The sequence below is a fragment of the Melospiza melodia genome, chromosome 4 (genome assembly GCF_035770615.1).
Source record: "Melospiza melodia melodia isolate bMelMel2 chromosome 4, bMelMel2.pri, whole genome shotgun sequence".
NCBI classification, from domain to species: Eukaryota; Metazoa; Chordata; class Aves; order Passeriformes; family Passerellidae; genus Melospiza; species Melospiza melodia.
This window is the reverse complement of record NC_086197.1, coordinates 79,516,281-79,541,517: the sequence shown is the minus strand read 5'-3', so window position 1 is coordinate 79,541,517 and position 25,237 is coordinate 79,516,281. Positions and strand designations below refer to the sequence as shown.

Below are 25,237 nucleotides of genomic sequence, written 5' to 3'. Positions count from 1 at the left end.
ATTGCTACTTGCTGCTTCCTGAAAGGCTTTTTATATTGTGAAAACAATTCACTGGTTGTTACCTTATTTTTGTGCCCTGAAGGGATTTTGGGTGCACAGACTCTGCTCAGATAAGCAGGGACCTCTCCCACTGCAGTCAAAGGAATTTTTAAGCCATTCCTGCTTACCTGCAGACAGAAGTTGGCTCAGCTTGTGTTTCACCTACAAGAAAATTGTGGCATTATTTGCATAAAAGAAGTTTTTTCAAAGTATGTTATTTGAAGACTTCTCAATTTGAAAACAAACAAACAAAAACACAACTTGGCCATCTTCAGGAAGCAGCAAAGTTGTCTCTGAGCTGTGCCCCAGAAGATTTTACCAGGGCAGCTTACCTCTGAAGAAAAACAAATACATACTTATTTTTGTAAATGTATTTTCAGAAGGAAGGAAAGAAAACTCCACAGAACAGGAAAAGAGGTCTTCTAACTGAAAATAACAACACAACGTGTTTTCCCTTTTTACAGCTCTGCATGAAAATCATAGGCTTCAGTCCTGCCATTAGAATGTCATTAATGATTTCTGTGATTTCATGTATACTTGTGCTGACTTTACTTAAGTCTGGCTCTCACCTCTCTCGACTTCTATTAGCATGTTCTGCATTCACAACACCTCCTCTCATGTAGCCTTCCATAGTCATCCAGGTAAAAAAAAGGTGACTTTTATTGGTTAGGTCTTTCTGAATAGAACCAGGAGGACAGAATCATCCCTTTCTCACAAATGGACATGCCTTGCAATCCCTCTCTTTTGTATACATAAGGTCAGGATAAAAAGGACAAAAATCAAATGTAATCTGATAGAAATAATAACTGAATTCTATGGGATTTAACGGAAGATAAAATGTAATGAGATTTTAACATGAAGTTCTGAAGCACAAACAGATTGAATATTAAATTTCATAGGATAATTCAGAAACTTATAGTAAGGTTCCCATGCTAGATTCAATAGGATTTTCCCATTGCGGAAATTTATGGTGGAGAGTTGACAAGGTCTTGAAAATGTCACTGGAGAGGACATTCCTAGAAAAGGAGCTATTCAATCCTCTGAGAAGGGAAAAGGACACAGTGAAATGTTGCCACCATGTCATGTACTCTGGTAATTTGTTTGTGAGGCCAGTGTTTGCAATACCAGGCAAAACAGACACTTGGGAATTTCAGATTCTGACTGCAATAGGCTTAATATACCCTAAATACTAGGAAATTAAGAAATCAAAGTAAAGCATAAAAACAGCACACATTTGCGTCCTCTGTTTTCAACTCTAGCATATTTTTCACTGAAGGTGATAGAATTTACACCCTGACTTTAACTAAAGGCACCTTCATCCTGGATAGGGAAACACCCCCATTTACTATTTGAAAGTGCTGCAAACACACAGTGATAAAACTCATTATCATGCAGCACTCCATCCTTGAGCATGTATAGGAAGGCAAAAGCAAAGTGTTCAAAGTTTTCCCTCATCAAAGTTTTCTTTTCCTTCATCAGAAGAGTTAAACAACAGTTAAGATAGTTTTCAATCATCTCCTGCAAGCAAAATTGCATCTTCAAACATGAACAACATTTTCCACTCATCTAAATGGATGGTAAATACACTTTTAGGGTGAAATTTGGATTATTTTCTCTGATGCAGAAGTGCTTTATCACACAGGGAGCTCCACATTGGCTCACTGCTTACTGGAGCCTATTACTGTTTGTATTCTACCTACTCTTTAAAAGATTATTAATATTGCAATTATATATATATATATATATATTTTACTTCAGCTTTGGGCATTTGTAAGAATGATATCAAATACTGAGTATTAACAAGGAACATTTTCCCTCAGGAAAAATATTGGCCTCTAATCCAAAGAGCAAAAGCAATAAACCTAAAGAGTTTAAGGAAAGCAATATATAACATGTAAAATTAGTACTCCCTCTCTAGAAATAGACAGGAAAACTGAAAATAATTAAAGTAACTTATTTAACATTTTCAGTGACATCAGGAGAGGGCAATTAATCAACTTTTACCACTAATTCAACTACCAACACCTCTCATTGTCTTCAGCAAAGCTGCCTCACTCTCTTTTATCCTGCTTTCTCAGACCAAACAGAATCTGATCTATGTGGATGAGAAGACATATGAAAGTATATATATAATACTGCCCATATAATAACACCCATAACAGATATCAGGATATAAAACAGCAATAGATAAAAGCATATATAATTCCCATAACTGAAATCCTAATACAATTTTGAATGTGGAACAGTCTCAAAGATAGAGAGCAATCCAAGTCTGAGTTACCCCAGTGTGTATCTAAGACAAATGAAGCTTGTGAAATTATTTCAGTTTGCTCTTTTCTAGTCATACTTTGGGACAATCCACAGATTTGGGACTTTTCTCTGGGCCTACTTGGAATGCTGGGCTTACTTGGAAATTTGCTACTTTTATCCTCACAGGATCATCTGTGATGTGGGTGTGTAGAGGGGAGAAGCAAACCCCAATGTCTTAATTAATATCTCTGATGGTCCTAAAGTTCTGGTGATTTAGTTTGGGTCAACCAAACTAAAATCCAAAACACACTCTTATTTATGATACAGCTAAAGACAAACCAATAAAAAGTCATGTATTAGGCATTAACAATGGCACAATAGGTCTATTTCTACCAAGCTTGAAATCTCACTAGCTAGATTAGTTTCAAAACAAAGTAAAAGAAAGGTGAGATTCAGCATCCAGCTCAAACAAACTAAAAATAAACAAACAAAAAAAGAAACATTAATTAAGAAACATTAAATAAGTAAGTTTGGAATTCTAAATGTAGATGATAATTGTTTTCATCTTGCTCATTAAATATGCTCAGAAAGGATTCGTTTCCACAAAATTTAGATGAACATAGATAGCTCCTACAGGACTGAACAACTTGTGCAACTATTAATGAGAAAAAAATTTTCTGTCCAAAAGATACATCAGCCTTCTATTAAAGTCAGAGAAGAGGAAATCCATTTTTCAAATATGGTGCAGACACACACAAAACTAGAGCTAAATCCAGTGTCCACAAAGAGTCAGTGGCAAAACTCCCAGGGATAGCCACGAGGTCACTGTCTTGCTCAGGGTTCTTACAAGAAAAGTGACACAACCACAAAAACAGGTAAAAAACCCCAGTTTCCCAAGACCCACATGCATTGTTGGAGGCCTGAGTATTTGTGGTGGGTGATAAAGGGCTGGAATCCAGCTGAGGGCGGCTCTGCCAGATGTGGGCAGGGGTAGCAAAGCTGGGGCTGGGTGTGGACGTCCCACAGCAGGGCCATGTGGCTCTCAGCCCTAACAAATGCTCCGTGTAATCAGTCCATTAGTCCAGGTTTCTCTCAGTCCCAGACAGTTGTTTAAAATGAGCATTAATTGAAGCAAACCAGAAACCTTAACACTGTATTTCATAAATAACTGTAACTTTACTGCCTAAATTCATGGTGGTCCAGCCTTGTTACTCTTGCAGGCAAAATACCTTTCTGAGTCTCCTCTCCTCTCGCCTCTGAAGGAGGGTCAGCCATGGCAGGTAGGTGCAAGGGCATGCCACAAGGTCACAAAGATACACACCCCAGACACCAGGAGGCAAGAGTGTCATATGTGCTATATTTTTGGTCACCTGCCCATATCTAAGCAGCTGAAAACCCCTCAGGTATTACATGCCATCCTCCTGCAGTAGGGCTACCACCTGGAGGCCACCTGCTGGCCTGCTCTTTCTAAAGAGAAGCAGAAAATTTTATGTGACTGTTCAGTCACAACCAAAGATATTATTCTAGCCGTTTTATAAAATAAATTATATATTTGGCAAATTTCATATCCTTATGCTGAAAGAAAATCTGGCTGAAGCAAAAAAACTTCCTGTGTGGGAAGTGAACAACTTACATAATATAAAATTGTCAATAAAAATTAATTACTCACTGCTTAAATCTAGATGTCTTTATAAGTGTGCCTCCTCAATTAACTGAGTCTGCTTGTAGAAGTGTAACTGAGAGGCCCCTGTGCTTCATCATCAACTCCAGCTATGCTATTTTGAAAATAAAAGACCTGTATCCTGTCCAAAAAATAAACTCTGGAGGTGACTTGCTGTGTTGCCATTTTGGATTACAAAAAAATACTCAGCCAACACACAGGGGAAGGCTTAATTCCAGCAAACACACACATAAACAGGAAACCTCTCTCCAGTCAGAAGGTATTTTTTCTTCGTACAATGGGGTTCAAAGATGTGTCATCATATAGTTTAAAACAATTGCTAAGGAACCTTACAATTTCCAATAGTTTAGGAATAGAGTTGGCTTCCACAGTTGAAAGTCTGTCTGAAATTGCATGGGAAGCACACAAACACTAACAAATATATGCTGGCTTAGGCCAGTGCAGAAATTTTAATCAATAAGCATGTCAAGCTAGGGGACAGGGAGGGGAGGGAATCAATTTTCAGAAAGCAAATGGTAACAACTGTAGATTTAATCAAATTGCAGTTGCAATCCCTTACTATTCTCAATACTTTTGAAAGAAAGTAGCTCCATGGCAAAGAATGAATTTCAATAAATGTCACATATTTAGGTTTATTGCTGAACTTTTATCAAGCTAGGTCACTGATCCCTCACAGAAATGATAACCATACATGTCAAAAAGATTTTGATAGTGTTTGGCTGGATAAACATCAAAATGAAGGAACTGCAGTAAAGGAAAGCAACTTACATAAAAAATTGTTACTTCTGTATGACTACAGGAAAAAAGATATGCCACTGTGACCCTTCAATGGGAGGCTAAAGCTGCACACAACGAAGGGGTTAGCTATCAAATGCCATGGTGATGGCCATGGTGTGAACACTTGGGCAAAATGAAAATCTTCTGAAAGCATTTGGCAATTTTCCTCCCACATGCATTTGCAATCAAATTTATCATTAATTCAGACAAGAACCTTTTGCTGCCTTCCATACAAAAGGACAATTGAATGTTAATTTTCTTGGGACAAGCAGAAGAAACTATCAGAGCTGTAGGATGCACAGAAAAAGCAGCATATCATTTAGGAATTTTAAGCTTATTAAACTCCTCAGCATTGCAGAAAATCTTCTGTTATTGACAACTGCTTGAAAAATTGAATGTTCTGGAGCCCTTGCTTCCCTGGCGACCAGGGTGCTGGGAGGAGAGGCAGAGGAGAGGTTTCAGACCATTCACTGCTACTGTTGCACCACACGCACCCTTGTGCCTGGCTTATGTACACAGCCTCTCCTTAAAATACAAGCATTATAAAATTATTAAAATTTGAGGGTTATAAGCCCCTCAAGTTATTTATCTCCACTAAAAAAAAATCTATCTATTTTCCACTCTTATATTTGGTGTACTCAATTGCAACTAATTCAGTGAAAGTCCATCTGAGCCCAGAGGACTCTGTCACCATTCAGCCACATCAAGTGACTGAAAAAGATCACAGCGTGACTAAAAAGTCCCAGAACAGATCAAAAACCATGGCAATCTACTTGGGAACACTACTTGCTTCAAAGGAGTTATATCATGGACTAACGTGGTCTGATAACTTTACCTCTCTTTTCTTTCTCTAATGTTTAAAATTGGAGAAAGAAAAAAATACATTATCTTCTTGTACAACATCATAGTTTTCCTCAAGGCAAATAGCTTGGCAATTTGCTAGATTTGTTAATGCTAGAGGAAACAAGTTAGCACACATAGCATGTGTTTGAATGCCTTTGGAAATTAGATTGAAACACTGATTTGATTTCCTAAAAGGTATCTTAAACAAGGCAAGGTTAGAGATTTGGAGAGTAATGAGAATTTGTGTGACTTCAAACAGCTCTACATAAAACAGACCTGATATTCTGGGGGGAAAAAGGTCACCTAATTATTCGCTTCCTGAAGGCCCTGTCTATACTACATTTCCCCTGGGTAAGGAAACTGATTTAAAAATGGCTTCTGCTAACATGTTTGCCTCAGTGGCTATGTATGAGACAGAGATTTTTAAAGCCGCTGCCAAGAAAAACACATCATTTTTGTAAGAGAACAACAGAAACCTCCTTATCTTGGCTGTAGCAGAAAGATGTCACCCTCAGATGGAGCTCTTCATGGAGCTGTGGCCCTGCCTCCTTGGTGATGGCACGCTGCTTGGGCAGTGTGGCACAACCACCAGTGGTGCGTTGCACAGGCTTAATTACCAAATACAAAGGAAGCAAAATCACCAACTGTGGCCACAGCAGAGAAGATGCACAGGTTGATGGTTCATCTGAGGGTAACAGCCTAATGAAACATGAAGTTGTGCCACCAGGTCAAAGGACAGACAGCAAGGGAGCAACAGGGAGGTAGAAAGGCTGGACATAGGGGTTCCACAGGAGCCCACCACAAAGGTGGTGTTGCCACCCAAAATCTTAGTAAGGTGTGTCTGAAGTGTCACACACTGCATGCACTCCTTCTGCTTTGCACCAAACAGATCCTTGTAACCCCCTACTGAATTTTGTGTTTCTGTAGTTTCAGATAATGCTGTTCAGCTACCCTATCCCTTTCTTGTTCAAGAAAGGATGTGTAGTGCTGAGGGAGCCCAAGCAGGATTTCCATTACGCTAGATATTTCACAAACACAGATGGAGATGGAGGACCTCTCCTCGCTTTCTGCCTGAAGCAATAAAGTCTAGACACATGCCCACCACGAAGCAGTCGTGGCACAAAGCAGATCACCCAGTGCTCTGTGGCTCCCACTGCTGCAGCTCTGCCTCTCTGGCTGCCCCAGCACAGCAGGCTGCCGGCATCAGGTTCCCTTTGTGGCTGTGAAGGCAAGACTGCTGCTCTTACACTGCAGCCAGCTGTGCCACTTAGGCTCTGGAGCTCTGGAAGCCAGATTTGGGAGGCAGCAGGCTTTGAATTTCTCCTCTGAATTGAAAAAATACAGAGCAGACATTTGCAGATCATAGAAGAAGAGGAGTAGACGGGTTGCTCCCTTTGATTGCACTGGACAAGCAAGAAGAGGTTTCAGGTCATCAGCTAAGGTACGAGAAAACCATAAATGCAGGAGAATCAGGATGGGAAAGGCAGTATTGGGAAGACAGCATTTGCTACTCAGTTTTGCTTTCATGAGCTTTTCATTGAACCTCTGCTGAATTTTGGCTTTCTGGCCGCCTTGCCCTGACTCAGTGAGCTCCCCTCCATCTATGGCTGCACTGTCATCTACACTTGAGCAAATAACACGTCTGTGAACCCCTCCCCAGCCACAATATGTGCACTTTAGCTTACCAATAAAGAACTGCTATGCAGTGGTTGGCCTCTGAAGAGAAGGGAAAAAAAAAGAAAAAGGAGGAAAAAAGGGGAAAAAGAATAAAAATGAACAAAAAAGAAAAAAAGGGGGAAAAGAAGAGAAAAAAAGAGAAAATCCTTATATGATAATAAAGACAATTAATTCCCTGTCCACCAAAAAGGCACAGAAGTTCACTCTCTTCTCTAAATAGCGAGATGATTTTTTTACAAAATATCCCAGTTTCCAAATGATTCAGTTTGTATTAGAAGACAGAAAAAGAATCATGCAGTGCTGAAGAAGGATTAGCGCACAAAGAACAAGCGATACAGTCATTCTCCAAGTTACTTTGTTTTCAACATGCAGCTCCTGCCAAAGGCTAGCTTTTTGCTCTTGCAGTGTGTGATCTGTAAACATTTAACCAGCTCTCTGAGAAACATGTGAGACACTTTATCTTGCCTGATTATGAATCCAAACCTCTCAGATCTAAAATAAAAAGACAACAAAAAAGAGACACCATCCTCTTTTTGCAGCTGGACAATGAAAAAAGCACCTGTGGGATGAAAGCAAATGAACTATCACACAGGGCATAGGTTCTTCAGGAAAAGCATGCACTGCAGCTTGAATAAACCTCCTGCAGGTTACAAACGCAGTTTGTTAAACAACACTGCTATTTGATTATTAATCCCTATTGATGTATGTGCAAAACTTCCAATTTCTAAGGAGCGCATTCAGTTTTATAAAGCCTAAGACCACATAATTTAATGCTGACATGGAAACAGTGGTGGAATGCCATTATATGAGCCCTTTGCGATTTGTTTACCGTTCGAAGCAAATTCTGCTTTTAAAAATGGGAAAAATAAACCCCAAACAAACCCCAACAACAGCAACAACACAAAAAGGCCATACCGCAAGGAAAACTGAGAACGCCGCGCAACCATAAAGTACACATCCCCAACTTGGGGAATCCCGCAGGCTCACCCTGCGCCTCTCGGAAGGGCGGTCGGACCGGCCACCACAAACGCGGAGCCGCCGTCTCCGAGTTGGAAGTTCCAGGCTGCCCTGCCGGACACTGCCCCGCGGCGCTCCTGCCGAGCGGGAAGGGGCGGGAGGGGCAGCGGCTCCGGCTGCGGCCAAGGGCGCTGCCACAGCATCCCGGCGAGCGCTGCCTGCCCTGCCCTGCCCCGCCGCGGCAGCGCTCCCGCGTCCCGGCGCCCTGCGGAGCCGGGCCGGGGCAGGGGCCAGCCCGCAGCCCCGCACGGCTATCACCTGCCCCGCACCGCCACCACCTGCCCCGCACCGCCACCACCTGCCCCGCACCGCCACCACCTGCCCCGCACGGCCATCGCCTGCCCCGCACGGCCATCGCCTGCCCCGCACGGCCACCGCCTGCCCCGCACGGCCACCACCTGCCCCGCACGGCCACCGCCTGCCCCGCACCGCCATCGCCTGCCCCGCACGGCCATCGCCTGCCCCGCACGGCCATCGCCTGCCCCGCACGGCCACCGCCTGCCCCGCGGAGCAGCGGCGGCTCCCGCGAAGTTCCCGGGCGGGGCACAGGCAGCCCCGCGCCGCTGCCCGTCCTCCCCCGCTCCCGGCTCATCCCGCGTCCCCCGCGGGTGCCGGTCCTTACCGCAGCGGAGCGGAGCGGGCTGCGCGCCGGCACCACGGCCGGAGGGGCGAGCGCTGCGCCCGGCGGGCTGGGCTGGGCTGGGCTGGGCTGGCTCGGCGCTCCCGGCCCGGCAGCCGGCCCAGCCCGGGCGGGCGGGGCGGAGCGGGGCGCAGCCCGGCGCACCTCCGAGCCCCGCTCCGCCGCTCCGCCGCTCCCCTCCGCCCCGCGGGCTGCCCCGGCCCTGCCCCGCTGCCGCTGCGGTCCCTACCTGGGGGCGGCAGGGGCTGCGCGCCCCGGCGGGCAGGGGCCCTCTCCCTCCCGCACGGCACCTGGGCTCGGGGCGGCTCTCCGCGCCCTTCCCTCAGGCGCCTCCGCCGCGCTGGTGGCGGCTCCCAGCGGTAAATCAGCCGGTCCCCGCGCTCCCTCCGCCCCTCCGGCGCGGTCCTGACCTGCCTGTGACTCACCACATCGCAGGAGCCCGGGTGCGCGGTGGGGGGAAGGAGGGAGGGGGCCTCCTTCTCCCGCTCCCCCTCCCCTCCTTTCTTCCCCTTGTCCCTCCCGGCCAGGCGCCCCCAGCCCGGGGCCAGGAGGGGTGGCTGTCACTCCCCACATGGGGAAAGCCAGGGGGACCATTGGTGGACTTTATCCTACACCTCGGCGCTTTTAGGCCAAATGGGTATCAGTGATGTGGGCACAGCCTCCCTGCTCACTGCCAGCCGCTGGGCACCCACCATCAGGTGTCAGTGCCTGACTGATGCTAAAGCCTAACCCTGAGTGGTCGAGATATGGGCACCCCTAGGCTGGTCCTGAGACACCCCCCAGGCTGTGTAATAGTGAACAAATTTAGCCCATATTGCACTATCATGGTGTCGGTGCTGACTGTGCTTTAAATGTCTATCCACATGTAATTCAAACAAATGACCTTATTTATAAAGACTGTCAAGTAGCTGTCTTCCCCCATACATGCTTCCTACAGGGTACTAAACTGCACAGGTTGGAGTTTCTCCCTCCCAGGGTTTGCAAAGCAGATGATGACTTCATCTTTCGGAGGTGCTGAGAAACTGAGTCACTCAGCAGTACTGCCTGTGCAATGTACACTTGTGGAGCTGCCGAGAGACTGCGAGTCTCAACACTGGGGCATGCAGCAAAGGATCCATCTTTTTTTTTCTGGTAACGAGTTTCAGCAGCTACTGATTTAAACCAGATTTTAAGTGAAAGGCTCCATATTCCAATAGAAGTTACTGGAGACATCTATTTTCCCTGTGCTTGCTTCCTTTTTTGGCCCCAACTCTGCTCCCCTTAATCATACCATTTAAACCGATGAATGTTTTTTGTGAGTGAAGTAAAAGGAACTGCAAGAAACACTGCCCAGTTTCATGATTAACCATGGGAAAAATGTCAGGCCTTACATCAAAACATTCTGTAAGGAAAATTAAATATTGTATGTATTTGTTTTAAGCCTTGGATGTCACCATGTACAAAGACAAAGCTGTACAAGAGAACAAAACATTTTAAAAAAGCAGTTAGCCACCTTTCTGCTAGTCTTCTGCTGGTCTTTCTGTCTCCTCTTTTCTATGGACTTGCCAGCACTAGTGATAAAGACATCTAACCTAGCTATAAGCTGTGCAAAAACAGGTGTGTGATTGAGGGCAGCCTGCCCCCCAGCTTCCCCTTGAGAGGAAGCTGTAACTGCAAGAGGTCTCCCCTCCGTCTCTTCTTCTCCAGGCTGAACAGACAAAGTGACCTCAGCCACTCCTCTTAAGTTTTCTCCTCAAGGCTCATCACCATCTTCATTGCCCTCCTTTGGATGCTCTCTAGCAGCTTTGTATTTTCCTTATATTTTGGTGCCCAAACCAGCCCCCAGCACTGGAGGTGAGGCTGCCCCAGTGCAGAGCAGAGTGGGACAATCCCCTCCCTTGCCCAGCTGGTGATGCCCCCAGGACACTGTTGGTCTTCTTGGCTGCCAGGGCGCTGCTGATGAATTCAGCTTGCCATCAACCAGGAACCCTGGCTCCCTTTCCACAGTGCTGGTCTCCAACTTCTTGTTCCCCAGTCTGTCCATACATCCAGTGTTGTCCCATCCCACGTGCAGAATTCAGCACTTGTCTCTGTTAAAATTCATAACTGATGTAATATCATTTCTTTCAAGTGTCTGGAAATCTGTCAATTTACTTCAATAACCTTTATTTTAATTAATACTCAGCAATAGTTAGAAAAGGAAGACAGTGCCAGCCCCTCCCAGGGAAAAGTGTGGCTTTTACTACTTGCTGGGCTTTAATTAGTGATCAGTCAGTCATTGTGCATCCATACAGCCACACCAGATTTGGAAGAATCTGCCTTAAGAGTTTTGAAAGAAAGTGATAAAGAAAAAGATCCGGAGTTCATCCTAAGGACAGCCCCTCATATTATTTGTTCTTAGGCTGCTCCTGAGTTCGCTGTGCACCTGCCTGGGCTGAGCAGCCAGCGCCCAGGCTGTTATCAGTGGGACAGCCTGTGCTATTCTAAAGCTAACAAATAGATTGTCACTAATATAAAAAGGAGAAACAGATGTTTCCTTTCCATTTTGACCATGCTGATGCCATGTTATTTTAGATTAGTTTTATGACACAGTGACACTACACTGAGGCTTTGATAATCATCTGATACTCCTTTCATCATGCTTGCAATGATATATGTGCACCATGAACAACTTTCTCAGGGCCTTGAAGTACCTTTAAGGTGCAGTTATGGGTGAAAAAGAAATGATGACTTTCTTATTCATCATCCTGGTCTCTTTATAAGTTTTCCTAGTCTCTCTCTCCTGTCCAAAAGGAGCTGGTCCTCTTCAGTCTGGCATAAGATGGTGTGACACATTTTAGAAAGCTGACGGCACTGGAAAAAACAATTCAAAAGTGTGAAGGAGAGTCTGTGAGGGTGATCTGTTCAGTAAGAGAACTGGAACACACCAGGGAGTGTATTGGCACATGCTTTCCAGCCCTGACGTGTTTTGAGATAGGAAGCTGATGAGCAAGCCCTATCATATTTCCAGGAACACAGAGTTAGAAAAATGAATTGCAAGGCTATGTTGAAGTTAAAGTTTCAAGTGTAAACATGAAGAATGAAAACACAGGGTGACTTCTGTGCATTGGCAGTAGTGCATCTCAACACACTAAAGTGTCCATTTCAGTTTTATGGGTTTCATTGTGACTTCTGAGTTCAGAACCTGAGAAATTATTTATCATAACTACAGGTAGCAAAATGAAGTTTATAGACCTATGCACCCAATTTATACTGAACTTCAATAAGGAAAACATATATTTAAATACCTCTGCAAATCTGGATCTAACCACATTTTCTAAAAATGCAGAATCAAACACGAATCTCCTATGCCTTGCTGCAGAACCACACTCTACTACATGGCACCACAGCTGTATGGTACCGTCAGAGGATTTACTCTTTGTCCTCTGCTGCAGTCATTTACACCTTTGGGAGCAAATATAAAATGCAAATGTCATTGTGAAGCTCCAGAGACTTCTGACTTAGTGGAGCTTACTCATGAGTAAATGATTTCAGAAGGAGCAAGACAGCGGAAAGGAATTAATTTAATGCTTAAGAACACACAAGACAAAGATCTCTGGAGCTGAGCTTTGTCGTGGTGGGTATCAGGTACCTTCCTGTCGCAGAACCCTGCAACAGGGACTCAGAATAGCTGAGGCTGAATCTCTCTGGAGGTTGATAAACAAAATAAGAGCCTTAGGTGAACCCACCCAGCTCAACTGCCTGACAGACCCGTGATCCAAGGGGAAAATTATAGTGCAACAGCCTGCTGGGGCAATGTGTAGCTGTATTTCCTGTAGACCCTTATTCACTGGAAGGCAGCCTGGCTGCAAATGCCAGGGGCAGCTCAGGGAAGGGGTTGTGCCTGAGGCACATTTTCCTGTGACTACTTTGTCCCTTCAAGTCACTCTGACACAATCTGTCTTTCACTGTCTTTCCTGGGCTCAAAAAGCACACAGTGGGCAGGGAGACAGTGTTGACTGGGGGTTGGGCTTTGGAGAAAAAATGCCCATGGTGTTGTTTGCCTCTCTGGAAACCAGGCTGAATATCACAATTGCTACTAAGATCTCTAGATTCCAAAGATTTGATCATCACTGCATTTTATGGCATTTATTATCTAGCCATTTATTAACTAAGCCCATAGCTTCTGAAAACTAAATAAGTACTTTCTGTTTGTTTGTAAGAGAGTCAACAATGTCACTGGAAGAAATTTCAGCCTGTGACTGGTGGTTGCAAAAGTCCCTTGCAAAGCCAGGAATAGAAGTCTGCAGTTAGAAGTCCTGATCTCTAACCACTAGGCTACCCTGGGCAGTGCTCCACTTGTATGGAAACACAGATCATAACAGAAGGTGTTTCCACCTAATGCGCTCTGGATGATAGGTGATTTCTGAGCAAAGAGAAGTCTTTTGTTTAACTTGATGAAATTTTTCTCCTTGTTTGTATTTCTGCTTGTAAATGGACACAACTGGGCCATTCTAAAATCCAAATGGTGAATGCTTCAAGTGTAATTCTTGAAAATGGAGGAAAATGTTTATGGGGTTAGTGCATCTGAAGTCTCAATTGCCATGGCTCTGTGTCCTTCTTGTGCCAGTCCCAGAGTCTTGGTGATCACGTGGGAAACTGGTACATGAAGTTCAGGAATCCAGCAAAAATTAATCACTCAAAAGAACAAAGATTAGTTTACAGATAGATTAGCTCTTCAAATCCATCTGCTATGCAGTAATGTGAGTGCTCGTGCTGCAAAAGGACGAGGTCAGAAACCCAGGAGGAGGGTGGGCTCATGGCAGCTGAGATTTCCATCAGCTTAACTGGAGGGGGCACCTCACCCTCCAGAAGGCAGAGGAGGAGATGGTGTGGATGTCACTGCTCCCCACCTGAACCTTGTCTCCTTTCCTAGTGGTGTTGAAATACATTAAATCCCTGAATGAGTACCTCAGAACATACAAACCCAAGGAATCATTTCAGGGAAGGAAAGCTGAATAGTCTTTGTGTTCATATCTGTGAAAATGACAGAAGTGCAGTAGCCCTTGGTGCATTCACTGAGCTCACACTGCAGCAGCAAAGGCTTTCCAGCACATGCTGAGGAGAACTTTCCTAGCATAGCTAAGCATGAACTGCTTCAGGCAAAGCACAGTGACAAAATCCAAACTCAGTACCATACATGTGTCACTTTGGAACAGTAGATTTTTTTTGCATAACTGAAAACAAACCTGATGATACTTAGAATTAAAATATTTTCAAAGGGAAGAAATCGCTATGTATAATATTCATAAGTTCACCGCTATTGCACACTTAGTTAAAATGTTGTTAAAATGTTGTTGATGTTGTTTTTAGTACATTTGAAATGAATTCCACCACCCCTTTATTTTTACTGTTGCTTTTGTTTAGTAGTGAAATCACTCAGATTTTTATATTTCCAGGTTTATTTTTGGACTAGCTGCTAGAAAGTTTCCTAAAGTCTCTTTTAAGTCTGATTCCTGTAATGCAGGTGCAGCCTTTTTTTCCTCCCCTCAGTCTGCTGTTTGTATTATGAAGGGCATAGCATCCAGATCATTGAAAATAGAAAATCTGCCTATTTAGAAGCACAGGAACAAATCTTGCCTCCAGCTATGTGTGCACCTGGTGAGCAGGGGAAGGGTGTGACTCTGCCAACACGCGTGTGAGCATGCATGAGCAAACACAGTTCTGATTCAGCCTACTTTTGGAGGATATAAGCTTCACTAGAGATAATCAGATGCCTAAAATTAAGCTCTTGCCCAAGTTAGGTGATGCTGAGTGCCACAGGCATTTGTAGCCTGGCTTTTGCAGTTGTGCTCATCCTTGCAGGTCATGACACAACTCTGCAGTTGCCATTTGCACAAATAATACTGTTGGTGAACTCCTGTGCACTGAAAGAGAACCATCACCTTCAGATTTCTCCTCTGTCTGAAAGTATCTTAGAATGCTACTGCTTAAGGTAATGCTGCTGTAAGGACTATCTCCAAGGAGTGGAACAGAGATTTTGAGGAGAAAAAGCCCCTTTACTTTCTGCTCTTACTTGTATTTATAGCAATTTGCCTGTTTTCAAATTAACTCAAAGACTTTTTCCTCAATAATTTTTTGCCAGCAGGTGTGAGAGAGGAAAGCACTTTAAACAGAAACCATCTTTGTAAAACTTCCATAAAATGCCAGAGAATACAGAAAAAAAATGAGATCCTGTATTGATTTATATTTTCTTGGCATAACATTAACCACGTGTCAAGAGGAAAGAAAGGAGAGGCATTTCAGAATGGTTTGGTAATGAAATCAATTGCATACACAAGTGTTTGTAGACTTGTGAACTTGTGTCCTAGCTCTCTGTAACTACCAAAGTGGAGGTCTTTGGCAAAATCTCAGGCTGATGTTGTTTATAGTGGCAATTTGCCTGACATGCTTAGTCTTGAAGAGCTGTGTCTAGATGTCATCATCATATTTTCCCCACATCCAGGGGCTTACACACAAAAATATCTGTCAGTTTGGAAAACCTGGTCACTTTACCTTGAGTGTATAAAATTTTTTTCTACATCTCCTTGAAGAATTAGAGCACAGTTCTAAAATCTCATAGTGTTTTTACTTAATGTCATTAAATGTGAGATGTTTCTCAGATGTGGTTGAGATTGTGTTGCATTTCATGTACAATACCTATTCTTATACATTTTTAAAGCTAAATTAGTGTATTCTGTTACCAAGCCAAATTATTGTAATTCAGTCTTGCATTTGGTTCATTATCATAAAAGAATCTACATTTTAAAATTAACTTTAGAATAACATAGTTGATTCTCTAATGATGTAAGCATATGGTATTTGCCAAAAGCTCTGTTTCATAAGGCTGGTTTAGGATACAGCCCAACTCATGAGGATCTTGATAGGAGATTATTCCTTTCAATAACTTTCATTATTTAATTAGACACATGTGCTGATTATGAATATAATACTATGGAGAATGAAGTCAATGTTAAAATCCCATAATTTTAAATTAGGCAGGAGCACACCCATAACATGTAGCCAGGAAATATTTGTGTCCTTTACAACATCTATAGTGTTAGCAGTACATTTCTTCACAAAAAAAAAAAGAAAAAAAAAAAAAAGAAAAAAAAAAAAAAGAAAAAGAAAAAATTCAGAGTGTTTTAATACTATTATTACAACTTTATTGTTTGTTCTCCTTTGGGAGCTAATAGAACTGTTGTGTAACATACAGGGAGAAAGCATGTTTAAACATACCAGCAAGTACTCAGGTGAGTTTAAAGTTTAACTTTGAGTTTGGGAACACTTTCAAATCAAATGAAACAAGGAATTCAGAGGAAATACTGAGCCAAACCAAAAAGGATTACTTCAGCTTGGTAATTTTATGTTTCACTTCCCTCTATCTGCTGAGAGGTTTTTAACAAAGGCAAAATTCAAAGTTAAAACGTGGGTTTTGTAAGAACACCTTACTGATTTTGGTCACTTTTATAGATTTAATTTTATCTCTAAGAAGGAACAAAAGCACCCCACCAAGAAGTGGGCAGCAGGAAAGAGGGAACCAGTAGGACAAAACCCATCCAGTTCGGGAGATTTAGCTGTATAATGAGTACATCAGAAGTGAGAGACTGGAAGTTGATGCTTTTTTTCAAATTAAATCGTGGTACTCACTCTGAATACCTGCCCAGCCTGCTGTGGAGGGCTGCAGAAGGCTCAGGCATTGTGCTCTGGTGTTCACCAGGCCAGTGGTAGCTGTGAATCTGTGCCAGTCCCTCATAGATGTGGTGACTGTGTCTGCCCTCACTTTGGCAGGGGTGGTTTTAATAGCATGCTCATTATACAGAAATATTTTCATTTGACAGACAATTTAAATGATCGTATAAAAAGCTGCAATTACCATCAGGACAAATCCAGCTCTGATTGACTCCCACGTTTGCTCCTAAAGTTTGACTCTGAACTAAGAGACTAGAAAGATTTTTACCCTTCTTTTCTTCATTTTTACATAGGCTCTTCCCTCTTATTGCTGTCTCCCATGCTAACATACTGAAGAACATCTCAAATTCCTGCTGTCTTTGTCTTCAACAAAAGTCACTACTAGCAAGTACTATTAGCTTCATTTTACTGATAGGGAACTGAGGAACAGAGAAAACCACTGCCTTGACTAGGTTAAGACAGGAAGGAAACCTCTAGAGAAGCTTAGGGATGAAAGTAAGTCTAATGTAGAATTATCTTTCTGAATGTCCAAAAATCCTAGAAGAAATGGGGTTTGTTTTGATGTCTAAATAGATCAGAGAGGTAAGCCTCATGTGGAAATAAAATTAAAATCACAGCTTTGAAACTGGGAATATAAGCTATGATGCTAATTCTGGAAATATTCCTTTTGCCAATGCTGTGTTGTTAATCTATGCATTAGTAACTTATTTATTTGGCTGCACTCATAGCTGCTTGTTTGTGAAATCCAGTGATTTTTGTCTGCAACCGTTTCTGAGGGAAGAAATCAGAATTCTTTAGATCATCTGCCTTGAGCATCCTGGTCACCATGTGAAAGTCCCCTTGGTCACCTTGGTCCAGCTAGCTTGTGAGGTCAGCTGTCTGCCTCAAAGCATCCAGGTCACTTCAGCCTGTTCTCAGTCCCCAGAGAAACACAGGAACAGGGCTGAGAAACTCAAAGTTGTACTGAGGGCAGTGTGGGAATGGCCATTTGTTGGAGGTTTTCAATTTCCTTTGAATGTGCAAGCTAGACAGATCTTTTACGTCTTAAAGTAGCTTTTAATGCTTTTCTGAGAGCTAAAATGTATTGCAAACATTTTGCTGGTATGTGTTAGTGCTCTTTAATGACAATTATGATGTAATTACTGTTAACATTATCTTGGAAGGCTGTGATGTGTCTCGTTGCACACATCCTATTGGCATTAATCAGGAGACAAGCTTAATCTCAACCCAAACATGTCAGGGGAGTGGCTGGGGTGGAGGTGTGACTGGAGATAAAAAGGAAAGGCTGCTGCTTTCTAGGAAGGAAAGGAAGATCTCAGCCCCCTCACACCACTGTGGGGTGGCCTCTGTGTCAGAGGTGGGCTCTCAGCCATTCTCTCACCCAGGCAAGACCCAGATCCCTTCATGTGCCCTGTGAGATGCCCAAGGATCTCAGTCTGGTCTCCTTTTATAGTAAACAGCAACAGAGAGAAAAACCTCTGAGAATTTAAATCAATGTATCTAAAATATCAACCACTTTATTTTTGTTCGTACACTTGATTCAAAATGTAGGACATCTTCCTATCTGGGTCTCAGTTATGGACAGGTAGTCAGACAAGAAGAACCCAGCTGTTTTTTGCCTGAAATGCTATGAGGGAAATACATTGGAAAATGCAAAAGATGGAATTTTCAAAACTAATTAATTTAGATCAACTCTCAATGGAAATATTCCTGCTGAATTATCTCTGGTGTTGTCCAAGAGATTTTGGACCAGACCTCTTTGCTTTTGAGAAAGAAAGCAAACAAAATCCACAGATAAAAACATAAAAACCCATCACTTACAAAGCTCCTAAATGTATCCTAAATTTCTTGACTCTAGGCTTCTGGGTTTATTATGAAAGGTAGCATTAGACCACACAGTAGAATTCTGTCTTTTTGTTAAGATTAAAAGTGCAGCAAAATATACAGGGAAAATTTCTAGTTGTGCAAATTAACAGTTTTATTAAAATTTCATTTAATATGTGGCTAATGAAATACCTGATCTAGCTGACCTCGTGCTCTACTTCTGTCACAGTAGTTTTGAAGATAGTTCTTAAAAGGACACAAAGAAATTGCAGACATTTTGATCACTGAACACTTTGTTTCTCTTCTACTGTTTCCATCCTGGCAATTCCAACAGCCTATAAACATTTACTTTGTGTGGAGCAGGGGGCTATTTAAATCTGAAAGTTTAAGGGTAAGGGACTGCCTAATCAAACCTTAATGTGTTTTTCCCCATCTTGAGTGTAAACCTTGCATGCTTTTGTCCTGGATGGGAAGCTGCCTCCATACCTTGTGAGGGGATGCAGAACTGGTTCTGCTGATCCCCTGCCCAGTATCAGAGCTGAGTGCCACTGCTCTGAATGGCTACAGATGGGTTTGAAAGGCTACAGAGATCTCCCTCAGACACAACCTGTGATTTGCAGACTGGCCAGGTGTGGGCATCTGCAGGTAGGTCTGAGGTGGCAGCAGGACTTGGGCTTGCAGCAGGACACAGGTGACAAGGCTTTGAGGAAGGCTAAAAGCTCTGTCTTAACCAGCTTTGACCTGAGCTGCTGGAGATGGAAGATGTTCAGAGGAGATGAGAGAACTGACTCAGAAGGGCAAAGTGTGTCTTATGTGTGCTGGGACTCCAGATGTCTGCCTGTTTCCTGACCTGGCTTCTGGTATAAATGACACCACCACACAGTGTGACCTGAGCAGCCAGCTCACATGTGGACACCTGTAAGTGGGCACCTCAAGGTGGTCATCCTCATCATGCAACTTAGTGTGGAATGGCAAAAGAGCTGGGACCACAGCTGAGATGTTATGTGTGGGCAAGATTATCCCAGGAGAGAGAACAGTGAAAGGGAGTAAGAGTCAGAGCCATGTGGAGAGTTGGAGAAGGAGAGGTGAAGATCATGCAGAGGAGTGGTCAGGAGAGAAAAAAGAGGTACAGTCACAGCCATGAATTTTTAAGAAGAGCACTATAGCTGCTACAGAGCCTAACCAGTTTTGGAAGGTGGTGACAGGTTGAGTTAGCCAACTGTGCAGCTCTTGCTCTGAGAGGCAGCTAAAAATGCCAGCAGTTAGGAAATCCCAGCAGTTAGGAAATCCCAGCACCAGCTCTGCTGATAACAGCTCTGTGTGTTCATGGCCCCACACTGCCTGGTGTTTATTGAACGGCTCACTAGAATAAGGGAGGAAAGCTCATACTGGATGTAGAAAAGATTGAAATTGACATCCTGAGTTCAAATAAGATTACACTAATTAATCATCCTCCTGGGAATGTGACGGATCCTGATGGATGTGATCTATCCAATCGCGTTAATCTCCTCAAACCAACGGCAGCTCCTTGCGGGCCACCCGGCTGCGCTGGGCACGGGGCCAGCAGCTGGGACATGGCCACAGCCCTGGGGACTGACACACCAGCCTGCACACTGCGGGTGCAGAGGCACTGCCAGCCGGGGAATCCAAAGGAAACCACTTGCTAAATTCTTCACGACCTTTTCCTTCATTTACAATAGGGACGTGGTGTTTCCTGGGGAAGAGTAGAATAGGACAAGCATATTTCTCCATTTAGATATTCTTAGCAGTTCTGCAGCCTTATTATTTTAAGAAGCAGAATGCAGATATATTTACATGTACATAGGGACATATTTTGTGTTTTCCAGATAAGGAGCTTTTTGTTAAAGAGATCTGATATGAGCAAAAATAAGCCTAACGTTTCATATTTTTGCTAAATAACAAAATCAATGCTTTCTAAATAAAAATGAAATAGGGAGAAATTGCCATTTGTTTTTTATTTTACTTTTATCACTGTAAAGGAAAGTTGGTTTGGAAGACTGGCTGATTTTTGGATGTGGTGTTCTGGTTGCAGAATATGATCACATCTGAGTTCAGAATCCTTCACAAGCTTCTGTAGGCACCTCAACACTGAACACCTAAGACCATGACAGATGCCTCACAGGAAGTCTGCTCCATGTCTTTATACAACAGTTTCTACCTTTTCTTAGGAAAATAATTTTTCCTTGACAGGTTTTGGAAATGAAGGAGATTTTTCAAAGAATTCCCCAAATTTTTCAATCAGAGGTGATAAATATTATGATATGTGATATCATAAAATATAATGTTTTAAAAATAATACTAATGTTTTAGCATGCAATACTAAGAAAACTATGACACTGCCACCTCGTGGATTCTGAGATAATATCTAGATCATATTTTATCATCCTTATTTACATAGTGGCATAAGTGGGTTTTGTACTTCATGGCAAAAATAGCTCATTTCTTACCACAGAATTTTTTTAACATTTAAACTTCTATTGATGCAGACATAATCTTACTCTGATTTATGTAAACAACTCCATAAGTTCCTAAGACTTGCTTTCTGTTTGAAAATTAGGAGACATTCTCGCATGAGCAGTGTAATAGTCTAAACTTGACAATTCTTCCCTTTATAGCATCCACAAAACCTAATGCTGAATTGAGATGTAGCGATACTTGCAAATGATTTCTGGAATTTAGTTTTTCTTAAATTATTGAAGGCTGCTATTATAGGGAATGAAAAACTCCATATTTAATTGTTCATTGTGATATAAACTGAATCTCATAATTCACCTCTGAGAAAGTCTGGGTATGTGCATCAGGGGAATCTTTTATCTTGTGTTCTCCTGAATGTGGACCCTTGAAGGGCTCTATTCTACTATTGATTTCAATGAATCAATGAATCAATGAAAAGTGAAAAAAGCCAAAGACTCTCTTTTATTCCTGAAGGATCTGAATCATTCCTTCAGCACATCAGCAGTGACTCCCTAATGAGTCAACACATGAAAAAAAAACTCCAGACATATTGTGGCAACTTCAGAGATGTCTTTGCTTTTGGAGTTTACCAAGAACAGCACCAGGATCTCAAATCCCATACATGTAGGAGCCAATATTTGAGGCAGAGCTCCAGTAAAACATTGCTGCAGCTTGATGTGCAGTATGGATCCATTCTGAGACCAAACTGCTGGCAGCTGAAATAACAGTGATATCAATATTTGTGTCAAGGCAGCTCTTCCCCTTAGGGAATGAAAAATAGCACTTCTGCCTATTTAACCTCAGGTATGAAAACATTTGTGAAAGATGAGTTGTTGTGCTGTACAGAAGCTAGGGAAAGGGCCTTCAACCCCCCAGATAAACAATGCCTGGGGATTGCTGTAGTAGAAAAATCAGAAAACAGACACCATCCCTGAAATAAACTCCATTATGGTTCATATTTAAGGCTAGACAGTGATTCATACTGTTTCACTAAACTCAGCATGCTGCAAAAGGCACTTGAAATAATTAACACTTAGAATTAAACTACTTAGATTTCACATCATCAAACATTTAACTTTCTTTAATTCCCTCTGCAGCTGTGATTTATTTGCATTTATTATTTTTTCCTATTTACCAGCTCTCAGTTTCTTTTTAAGTGCTCATACTTCCTTCACCTCTAAGGCTGAACACTCATTGTTCTGGCTTTAGCTCTTGCATCTTTCTCGTACTCACACTTCTGGCTAGTTAGAAAATGCATTCCATCAAATATGGTTTTAAAATTGCTAAAAGGAGATTTCTGTTTCATTTTAATAATTGCTTTTACTGTACTTGTTATTCACAAAATGCATGCTCATTACTGCAGTTTGATTGTTTGATATTGGAAGAATGTCACTAGACACATTTTCTGTATTTGTTAAAAAAAATTTTTCTTTTGATAGTGTTTAAGAAAGAACACATGTGAAGGGCAAGTCTCCTTTTATCCAAAGCTTGTATCAAGAAACATAGATCAGAGTTCTCAATGTGACCAAATTGGAGAATTTGTGGAGACAAAGGCCTGCTAAATAACTTGAGAAGAATGGACCTGGGACATATTATAAAATTCACCAGCTTTGACAAAAGGCACTTGGAAGCTATGGTTTCACTGGGAAATCTTAGAAAGTGTTTGTAGTCATAACTATGAAGGAGATTGAGGGAGAGACAATGACAACATAAGTGTATAAAAATTGCTACACTAGAACAGGAGAGCAGTCCAAGAAACCTGTCAAACTTCTAAATCACCCAAAACATATGTTTTGGGGAAAAGCACAAGAATGCGGCAAACATACAAAGACAATTTTCCCTGTTTTCCTAATCAATTTCCAACAGTCCGCACCCAGAAGTCTTCCTGAGCCAGTTTCTGGTTCCTCAGAGTTTTGTTTCATTGCTCTTGATGGACATTTCTTCCATCTGCTTTTCCTGTCCTCTTCTGTACTTGCATACACATATGGCCTTCAGTGTCCTCTGCCAATGAGTTCCACTATTTAACTAAAATCTGTGTGGAAAAAACCCTTCCTCCTGCAAATTTTAACCTCTCTGCCTTGTCATTTAGTTTGGTTTTTTCTCCTGTATTTTAAGAAAAAAATGAATATTCTTTTCCCTACATTTTTCCTCCTGTAATACTTTGATTTCTTTGTAAGCCTTACATTTTCCTCTGGTTGTCACTTTTTCAAGTTGGCAAATCCTAATCTGTTTAGTCTCTTCTTGGAACATCATCCTTGTTAGTGTATTCGAAACATTTGTGTGGTTCCACCATGTCTTAATGTCAGCCCCAGAAGTCCACAACAACAAATATTTTAAAAACCAATTATTTTTTCTTAAAACTAATATAATATTTCAGATTTTGAGAATCTACTAATTTCTTTTGGAGTTTGTTTTTGTTCAAAGCTAACCTGAGAGTTGGTCACTCAGGTCTCAGAACACAAATTAATTCAAGCTGGTTGTGAACTGCACACCCACATGTGCACAGTGGTTTCTTAATTGTTTTTAAAATTTATTGCAGATATTTGACTGTGAAGTTCCTAACTCTTGTGCTTTCCCAGTCAATTTGAGAAAAAAATCTGTTTATCCCTCAAGGGAAACGATGGGAAAATAGTAGCAGACTATCAGATTTTGACTGAGTTAGTCAGCATCCTCACTGCAAAATACTGTGTTAAGAAAAACAAAACAGGTCTAACTGCAGTATTCAGTTGGATTATTTACTTGCTCTCAAAGCACTTCCAAAGGAGGGTAATTTTTTTTTGTTAGTTTGTGTAGGTGGACCTGAGGGTTAAAATTTGAATAAGAGCTTTGGTTTATAGTGCTGTGGTTTTAGAGGATATTCTGGTAAACATTTTATTAACCTTCTGAAAATTCTGCTATTATTATCCTTTATGAGCTTAGTATTTGCTGAAATAATTATTAGTAAGAAGATTGCCCAGTATATGCTCAGATTAAAACCTGGAATAATGACAGAAGCTGCTGGTCAATGCCTCTGAACAGAACAGAGGGCTCAGAGGAACTAAGGACTTGGATCTGCCTCCTGTTGATTCCCACCAGAATTTTTAAGCTGACATAAGCTACCAAATTTCATTGATAAGCTGCTTCTCATAGAGCTCATCACCTCAGAATTCAAAACATATAGCTCAAGCTTCTGTAATTTACAAAAATGAAATTTACCTCACCTAATTCTGAGAGTGCAGGAGCCTGGTGTGTAATATAAACTAGCCAAATACGCTCTCTAGTCAATGAAGAGAGATGGGGCCTTTTGGAGAGCAACCATTTTGCCTTCTTCAGAATCCCCTTTTTAGCATGTTCTCAGCAGAAATTTAGCATTCTTGCTAGGTGAATCCCATCCTGAGAGCCACATGGACTGATACACAAATGGAAAAAACAAACTTACACATAAAAGGAACAGCAAATAAGGAACCCAAGGGGAAACCTGCCAGATAACCTGACTGGTTCCATTATTTTTCTCAAGGCAGCTGGAATCAGCTTGTGGCTGCACTTCTTGCTCGAAGCACTAAGTCTAGGAGTGGAAGGATGTAATGGCTTTGAGTCATTACTCAAAGTCCTAAAAAAGGTACCTCCCACAAAGGTGCTAATTGAAGAGATTAATTCAGCAGTAATCCTCTGAGAGCAGATATCAAACATTGCTCACAGCACTGTTGTCTTGCAGCTTCAGCTTTCCCTTGGCATTTTTCAGAACTGACGTGTGTTTTCTTCCCAGCAGCTCTGTGGGTGGATGCAGGGACCTGTGCTCTGGTGAGGCTGACTTCCCAGGCAGGCAGGCAGGCAGGCAGGATGGAGTGAGGTGCCAATAACAGCACCCTCAGAGGTTCCACCATTTCCAATACCTTCCTCCAGGAGCACAGCTCACCTGTCCAGGAGCAGGTTTGGTCCAGGGCACTCAGAGGCTGCATGGCTGGGCTGCAAGGCGAGGTGGCACAGCATGGGGAGCAGTCTGTGTGGGGCTGACTTCTCCTTTGGGCTGTGGCCCTGCATCTCAAGGCTAGCTGCTCCCAGCACTGCAAAACAGAAATACACTGGTTAATGCAGCACTCAAATAAACTGAACAAACTACCACAATATATTGTTTTCACAGAGAGTGTTATAAACCACAGCATGGGACTAGGGGCATTGTCATCAGCACATTCACAAGACAGTACTTCATTATTTGAAGTTACTTTTATGCTTAGTTCTCCAAACACTCACATACACATATATATGTACATTTTTCTCTCATGAGAGGAAGGGATTTTGCTATATGCTGCTTAAGTAGCTTGGCTTTGAATGTGAAGAATAGAGAA

At 42.2% G+C, this 25,237-nt stretch overlaps 1 protein-coding gene across 6 annotated transcripts in view; it reads right to left on the bottom strand.

Annotated features, from left to right (window-relative positions):
• MET (MET proto-oncogene, receptor tyrosine kinase) overlaps positions 1-24,951 on the bottom strand; it is a 105,674-nt gene extending 80,723 nt beyond the window's left edge. The window contains exon 1 of one of the 6 annotated variants that reach the window (XM_063155310.1): positions 24,108-24,951. The gene's annotated coding sequence lies outside the window, so the exon portion shown is untranslated. Of the gene's footprint in view, positions 1-8,182; positions 8,327-8,906; positions 8,957-9,153; positions 9,232-24,107 lie in introns of those variants that run through there. The other 5 variants (XM_063155312.1, XM_063155315.1, XM_063155313.1 and 2 more) reach the window with 5 other exon arrangements.
• Positions 24,952-25,237: the final 286 nt, after the last annotated feature.